The sequence below is a fragment of the Myotis brandtii genome, unplaced genomic scaffold (assembly GCF_000412655.1).
Source record: "Myotis brandtii unplaced genomic scaffold, ASM41265v1 scaffold115, whole genome shotgun sequence".
Lineage (NCBI taxonomy): Eukaryota > Metazoa > Chordata > Mammalia > Chiroptera > Vespertilionidae > Myotis > Myotis brandtii.
In genome coordinates, this window is record NW_005353967.1 from 15,097,787 (window position 1) to 15,106,335 (window position 8,549).

The 8,549-nt window shown below is 35.4% G+C and overlaps 1 long non-coding RNA gene across 1 annotated transcript in view; it reads right to left on the reverse strand.

Moving 5' to 3' along the window:
• Positions 1-8,543, reverse strand: part of LOC106728195 — a 38,129-nt gene extending 29,586 nt beyond the window's left edge. Inside the window, exon 1 of the long non-coding RNA XR_001364467.1 lies at positions 8,273-8,543. This is a non-coding gene — a long non-coding RNA (uncharacterized LOC106728195). The remainder of the gene's footprint in view (positions 1-8,272) is intronic.
• Positions 8,544-8,549: the final 6 nt, after the last annotated feature.

Consider the following 8,549-nt stretch of genomic DNA (forward strand, 5'->3'; position numbering starts at 1 on the left):
GGTGCGGGGGGGGGGGGGCGGTGAAAGCATTTTATTTTACTGGATTTTCTATCTTAAGGTAAAATAATTTTTAGATAGAATTTTAATGCTCTAGGTCAGGGGTCCTCAAACTTTTTAAACAGGGGGCCAGTTCACTGTCCCTCAGACCGTTGGAGGGCCGGACTATAGTTTAAAAAAAAACTATGAACAAATTCCTATGCACACTGCACATATCTTATTTTGAAGTAAAAAAACCAATGTTTTCGGCGGGCCGCATGTGGTCCGCGGGCCGTAGTTTGAGGACCCCTGCAATAGAGTCAAGAGGTCTCTTCAATAAATGGTATTGAAAAAATTGGACAGATACATGCAAAAAAAAAAAATGAAACTAGACCACCAATTTACACCATACACAAAAATAAACTCAAAATGGATAAAGGACTTAAATGTAAGACGGAAAACAATAAAAATCTTAGAGGAATCCACAGGCAGCAAAATATCAGACATATGTCATAGCAATAGCTTTACCGATACAGCTCCAAGGGCAATGGAGACTAAGGAGAAAATAAACAAATGGAACTACATCAAAATAAAAAGCTTCTGCACAGCAAAAGAAACCATCAACAAAACAACAAGAAAGCCCACTGCATGGGAAAACATATTTGCCAATGTTATCTCTGGTAAAGGTTTAATCTCCAAAATTTACAGGGAACTCATACAAGTTAACAAAAGGAAGATAAACAATCCAATAAAAAAATGGGCAACGGACCTAAACACTTTCAAAAGAGGACATACAGAAGGCCAAAAGACATATGAAAACATGCTCTATTCATTTCTTTAAAATTCTAGTATCTAGCAAAGATAGTTCTTCCTCACTGTTCTTTTTCTTTTCCATTGAGTACAATTTTATAATTGTGCCAAAACAGTTTTTGAAACATTATTTTGAGCTCTATAAAGAATTCTCTGGTTTTCTATGGGAATATGCTAAAATTATATATTAATTTGGGAAATATCTTTACTATTCACAATCATGCTACATCTCTGCATTCAATTTTACTAATTCTTTCATTACAATTTCTTATAGTTTACTTTATGTGCCTTGAACATTCCAAACTTCTATATATTTTATAATTTACTGACATTGTGAATAAGATCTTTTTAGTTAACTTTTCTAGCTGGTTTTTACTGATATTTAGGAAAGCTATGTATGTCCACAGATTGATCTTGTATTTGCTCATTTCACTAAATGCTTTTAACATCTCAAATATGTTTGTTAAGAGTAGAAATTACTTAATTTTGGTCTTCTATTTCTCCAAATGACTTCAGGTTTTCTCACTGCGCAGAATATGCTCAAACACTGCTACAGTTAAATATTTTACCCTTTGTTCTCCCTGCATGATCTACAATAATAATCTGCTTTGTGTTGATATTTATTGCGGTGTTTCTAACAATTACCTGAAAGAGAAGTTGGGGTGCTTCACTGGGCTGGAAAAAGTTTAGCTAAATCAGAAAGCTGATGGAATCCAAAGTTGCATCCTAAATCCTGGCTTTTCCTGCAGATCTATTTGCAATTCATCTCTGTTGCAGAAATGGCCTTTCACTAAGGAGAGTGCACTGTGTCGAACTGACATTTCTCAATTTCTGAGCTAAAGTTCTGGCCTGCTGTTAAGTCTTACCACTGGACACAGTGAGATCAGGGATTAACATATACTTGTATTAAGACACTGTACAAATAAAAACCCATCATCCTTAAATTGTTTTAGCAAAATATAAACTATTTCTAAGAAAGTAATAAAATCAAGATATTAGCACTAGCTAAGAAGTAACACTTGGCTTCCAGCCCAGATGTGTTTCACTTATTTATACCATGTGACTTTGGTTAAAGTTATTTACCCTCTTATGTTCCTCCTCAGTAAAATGAGGAAACTGCATTAGATTTATCAATGCTTTCTAGCTGCAATTCAAAATGAATAATTTATTAGAAAAAAATTATAAAATTTATATTAATAAAGGACTCTTTTAATATCTAAGTAGTTAGAATAAACCTAGGTAAACATTCAGGTATGGCTATCATATGAGAAAATAAGGGTAGCTTATGGGATTTTGCACTTGAACATCAAATCATCTCTTCTAATTAAATCCCAAGAATCAAATGAGTTGGATGGAGATGAAGAGTGGGAATCTCTGAGGTAGTCACTCTAGCCTTCTGCTTATTCTAGAAATTGCTCCTCCCTCTCTCTTTCCTCCTCCCAATACCATGCAGCCAGTGCAGGGCAGTCCTATTCAAATGTGACCCTTCCTTCCTGCCACAGCTAAGCACTTGTGTTCCAAGTTGGGCACCTCACTCAAGCAGGGCCAGTAACATCCATTTGCAGGAATTTGGGTCTTAGATACGAAAGAAGATGGAGAGTTGGTCTTGAAATGTTTGAAGGCATAAAATGTAAACCTTGGGTATACCAGATAGCCGTGTTCTCTATGGGAAAGATGGTCTATAGATACAAGAGGCAAGCAGAGAATCTGACATTGCTGGTCCATAGATATGTTTGTTCTTTGAAAAATATGCCAGACTACCTTCAATAAGTTATTATTATTTTTGCCTTAGCTGGTCAGGATCTGGTTTTCTTCCCTTCTCCTCCACCCCCCACCGCCCCCCACCCCTGACTCTGTAACCCCTCGCCCCTGCTGCAAAATTTAAAGTAACACAACTTTTGCCCAACTGGTGTGGTTGTGGTTGAGCGCCAATCTATGAACTGGGAGGTCACAGTTCGATTCCCCATCAGGGCACATGCCCGGGTTGCAGGCTTGATCCCCAGTGTGGGGCATGCAGGAGGTGGCTGATCAATGAGTCTCTCTCAACATTGATGTTTCTGTCTCTCTAATCCTCTCCCTTCATCTCTGAAATCAATAAAAATATATATTAAAAATAAATAAAATAAAGTAACACAACCTTTATCCAAATAAATTTAAATCTCTCATCTCTCTAGCCCTGCCCATCTCTATGGTTTCAATAATACAGCCTTGAGTTATCTGCTCACTTACTCCTTTCTTTTAAATTGAAAATTTTCCATTAACTTAACTAGTAAAATATGTAGTTTCCTTAGCTAAAATTGACCTGTAAGACTTAGGGATAGTTTCACCTTGTTTCTTTCACCCTTATGCCTTTCTATTTTTTTTTAAAATATATTTTATTGACTTTTTACAGAGAGGAAGGGAGAGGGATAGAGAGTTAGAAACATGGATGAGAGAGAAACATCGATCAGCTGCCTCCTGCACACCCTCCACTGGGGATGTGCCCGCAACCAAGGTACATGCCCTTGACCGGAATCGAACCTGGGACCCTTCAGTCCGCAGGCCGACGCTCTATCCACTGAGCCAAACCGGTTAGGGCATGCCTTTCTATTTTAAAGTCTGTTGCAAAGAGTATTATAGTTTCCTATAAAAGAAAATTCTATGGACACAGATCAGTAAACTATATACCTATATCTATATCTATATCTATATCTATTTCTGTTGCACTTGTAATATCGGCCTTTATTTCATCTACTCAAATCTTGAGGTGAGGGAAAAAATAAAAGATGTGTGATACTTTATAAGAACTAATCCTTTGAACCAAACAACTTAAGATATACTAGAATCAGGGTAAATTATCAGTATAGTAATGTGATGGCATCCTGTCCCTCAACAATCCAAATTCCAGTATTATACCCATCTGTAATAATGTAATTATGCACTCCATATACTGCAACATATTTCTGAGGAGGAAACACAAATTATTTGAGCAAAAATATTAACAACCAGCAGAAGACAAATGGGTTAGTGATGAAATAATAAAGGTGTTAAGGGATAAAAATTAATAATTCATCTACAGCTATTGCTGAAATTTTCCTTTGTATTGATATTTTAGCTGTTGTATCAACTTACATGTTCTTCATAATAAAATCCCCTAATGTGTTTTTTTTCTAATTTATATGAATATGCATCCCCTCAGGAAAAGCTGATTCCCAGATTAGAAAGCTTCCCTTCTGTTTAGTCCCATGAGATGGTTTCCCGCACAAGCAACAAGTCCTGTGAAATGGACACAGCTTTCATGCCTTAAAGTTCATTTCTCTGACTGTACAAACATTACTAGTCTAGGAAAAGTAAACCCAAATTACCACTTCCACTTCAGGCCAACTAGAGGAGAGACAGCCCTCATTTTAGAATTCTTTCAATCTTCCCTGACAGGAGTGCTAGGAAAGACATAACATACAAAATCACAAATTGGTCTTTTGACAAACTGCCAACCTAGTGGCCCTTAAAGGAAGAACAACAATGAACACAAAGGACAAAATAAAGTAACAGCTGAGAAACACAGCTGAAAATGGAACTAAAAATGCAAAGGGAGGGAGGGAAAAAAGGAGGCAGTCCAGCATAGACGTAACTTCAGAGCCCCAAGGGAAAACTCCATAAGGAAATCTTTTATTGCTTTAAAATTTATGGGTAAATAGCTTTATAGCAGAAAGCCCTGTTGACTAAGTGGGATGCATTGGATACTTAGATATTATAATCTGAGAATTTCTGGTGCAGAAATTAAAAGTTAGAAAAACCTTTTGTACTTTCTGTCTCCAGGGATGATTTATTTTAAAAGATACATGTATATATTTAATCTGTAAGTTTTGCTATAACAGACTGTGTTTAAAATATAAATCTTTCTGAACACAATGTCTTTGTTCCAGAAAAGCTGTGGATTCATTTGTAAATTAATTTTCTAAAGAATTTTCATGACATACAAAACATGAAAAATTACATGAAAGTTTATTTGAATCAATTTCATGTAATTCCCCATGGGTTACAATAAAATCCGAACACTGACTCCTAATAGGTAAGTGGAATGAAACCTAAATTTAATTTTTATTATTTTTCATTTTTATCAAAGGTATTGTGGTGACATTGATTAGTAAAATTATATAGTTTTGAGGTATACAATTATATAAATCATCTGTATATTGTATTGTGTGTTCACCACCCCAAGTCAAATCTTCCATCACCATTTACCCCCTCTATACCTTCTTTTACCTCCCCCACCCCCTTCCCTCTTGTTAATCACCAAACTGTTGTCTGTGTCTATGAATTGTTGTTTGCTTGTGTGGTTTTTTCTGCTTAATCCCTTCACCGTTTTTACCCAGTCCAGCAACCCCCTCCCCTCTGACAGCTGCCTGCCTGCTCTCTTTTTTATGACTCTATTTTGTTTGTTTATTTTATTCAGTAAATTGAACATATGAATGAAATCATATGGTACTTGTCTTTCTCTGACTGGCTTATTTCCCATAGCATAATACTTTTTAGGTCCATACGTGCTGTGACAAAGGGTAAGATTTCCTTCCTTTTTATGGCTGAGTAGTATTCCATTGTGTAAATGTACAACTGCTTTTTTATCCACTCACCTATTGATGGACATATGGGCTGCTGCCAAATCTTGGCTATTGTAAATAACACTGTAATAAACACAGAGGTACATATGTTCTTTCAAATTAGTGTTTCTAGTTTCTTCGGATATATTCCCAGAAGCGTAATCATTGGGTCATAAGGCAGCTCTATTTTTAATTTTTTGAGGTAACTCCATACTGCTTTCCAACGTGGCTGCAACAGTCTGCATTTCCACTAGCAGTGCAAGAGGGTTCCCTTTTCTCCACCTCTTCATCAGTACTTGTTGTTTGCTGTTTTATTGATGATAGCCATTCTGATAGGTGTGAAGTGACATCTCATTGTGGTTTTAATCTGCATTTCTCTGGTGATTAGTGATGTTGAGCATCCTTTCATACATCTATTGGCCATCTGTATGTCCTTTTTGAAGAAGTGTCTATTAAGGTCCTTTGCCCATTTTTTAATCTGATATTTTTTGGTGTTGAGTTTTATAAGTTCTTTATAAATTTGGGGTATTAACAACTTATCAGATGTATAATTTGAGAATATATTCTCCCATTCAGCAGGTTGTCTTTTCACTTTGTTTATGGTTTCCTTCAATGTGCAAAGACTTTTTAGTTTGATATAGACCCATTAGTTTATTTTTTCTATTGTTTCCCTTGCCCCAGAAAAAAAAGTTCTATGAGAAATGTGCAAGATTTTACTGCCTATGTTTTCTTCTAGGACTCTTATGGTTTTAAGTCTAACATTTAAGTCTTTAATCCATTTTGAGTTTATTCTTGTGTATGGTGTCAAAAGATGGTCTAGTTTCACTATTTTCCCAAAAACCATTTATTAAATACACTATCTTTACCCCATTGTATATTTTTACCTCTTTTGTCAAATACTAATTGACCAAATGTTTTTTCCCTTGATGCCAATCTGAAGATGTTTGATGGAAGGCAATTCCTTAAACTGCCTAATGTTAAAGAATATAACAAGAATTCCCACATTTTTCCAGGAGCATAAATGTAAACACTTCTCAGAAATATTCTATTTGAGAAGTTTGCCTGTACCTAAAAGATTGCTTCACTTCTCTTACTGAATTTCTATGTACGCATCAATTGCCTTGAAAGATATTTAACAATTTTTGGATTTCCAGACCTATTATTTTTTTAAATAATCATTCCTCCTCAAACATCTGTTCTTTTATTTATTAATATATAATAATACTTTCATTGTCCTCTAACTATCTGCCAGGTGCTCTCCTAATGAGCTTTTGATATACTTTATCATACTTAATCCTGTTTAAGATAAAGAAAGTGTTCATAAGTAGAAAAGACAGCATCTGCATATAACTCCTCTGTCCTCTAACTCCATACTTGTTTTGACAATGTTACATCTGACAGAGCAAGCATCTTTTCCTTCCAAGGTGAAAACTTATAGGTATGTTTTCTCCCTTAATGCTATTTTGTAATTTCAACCATTCTTTAATTTGTATCTTGGTCAATTTTTTCACCTAAGAAAAAATATTTAATACAGAAACTCAAAATATAAGATATCCGTAATAAGTTTTGAGATGAAAATCAAAGTGTTTTTACTATTTTTAATTTCAGTATATGTCATTTAAAATTACCAATTCTTCAAAGTTTTACCATATGAGCATTACTGTATTATACGTGGGTATAAAGGGGAAACTTTCTTGGGTGGCTGCTATTTTATGTGCAAACTGTGCAAAGAGAAAACAAATAACAGGAAAAGTAAAAGTAAAAAGCTGCTGTGTTAATAAATCCTTATTATTGGTAAGAAGATTTACTATTTAAAATATGTATTTCTAATTTAACTGAGAGTATGAAGACAAACAGGCTACATGTCTACGCATCTCTTTATTTAATGCGTAACTATTTTATATTAAAATTTCAATTCACTTTTATTTAAGTCAATAGTTCCTTACATTTGTCATTATTTGATAATCCTTTACATTTGGAAAGTATTCCTATTATTTTTCTTTAGCAAAGTAGAATGCAGACACCATACATCCCCTGATTTATATAGATCAAGGCTCCCTATTCCAAGATGGAACTTTTCAAATGTAGAAATAAGTACAGTTGCTATCCAGATAGATATAAATTCCCTGCAGTTATACTAACCTACAGTTTAGGAAGGTTTATATTGTTATTTTTCTTAGTAATCTATTCCTATTGGGGGGTGTGGAGGGCTCTTTTTGCCATACACTACTGTATCTACCTGCTATCAAATTAACATTAGAAAATGTTGAATTCATGAGTATTTTAGTTATTTGAAATACTTTTTCTTGCTATGTTCAGTTTCCTTATGATAAAAATGATCCTTTTATACTTAAAGTTTACATTAAATAAATTACCTTTTTTTAAATCTTTATATTCAAGGTGCCATGACTCGGATGTGAGCCCTAAATTAATTGTATTTTAAAATAACTGCTGTTGCAAATGAAAATTAACAACTTTATTAACAAATAGGCTATCTCAGTATAAATTTGTTAAAAAAAAGTTTCTAGAATTGGTACTATAATTTTATCTAAAATATGCTTGGAAGGCAACAACAGCTATAAAGTTTCATAACATATACACAGCACTTGCAAGTAGGGCAGTCAAAACTGCTGGGAAGAAAATTATCACAGGCATCACCACCTTAGGAAATAATTATTATCTATGCAAATTTAAAATGTTCATATATAGTAAATTTATCTATGAGTAACGTGGGGGGGAAGGAAACTGATATTTATTCATTTCCATTATTATGATTATAAAAAGTCTACCTCTCCCTTTTTGAATTATTTTCCGGAGACATTTTCATTTCTCATGGTGATTGGTTACAGGGAAAGGGGCTTGTTATTTCTAAGAGCAAGAAACTACGGTTTTATATGAATACACACCTGGAGCCGTAAAACTTGCTTTTGGAAATCCTCCCGTGTCACTCACAGAGCAGGGGGTGTGCTGGCTACAGCGCACCCCAAAGCCCGCCATGCAGCGTTAGCAGGCGGTTCTGCTCGTCACCCCGAGGCTGGGACTGTGGCTGCGGCGCGGGCGGCGTATGCCGTGTGACTAGGCTCGGGGGCAGCCGTCACGCTGGAGGTTGTGCGGGGGGCACCAGTGAGGGAGGACGAGCGTCAGGGCGGGAGGAGGGCCCCGGGCAGCCCTCGTCCACCACGC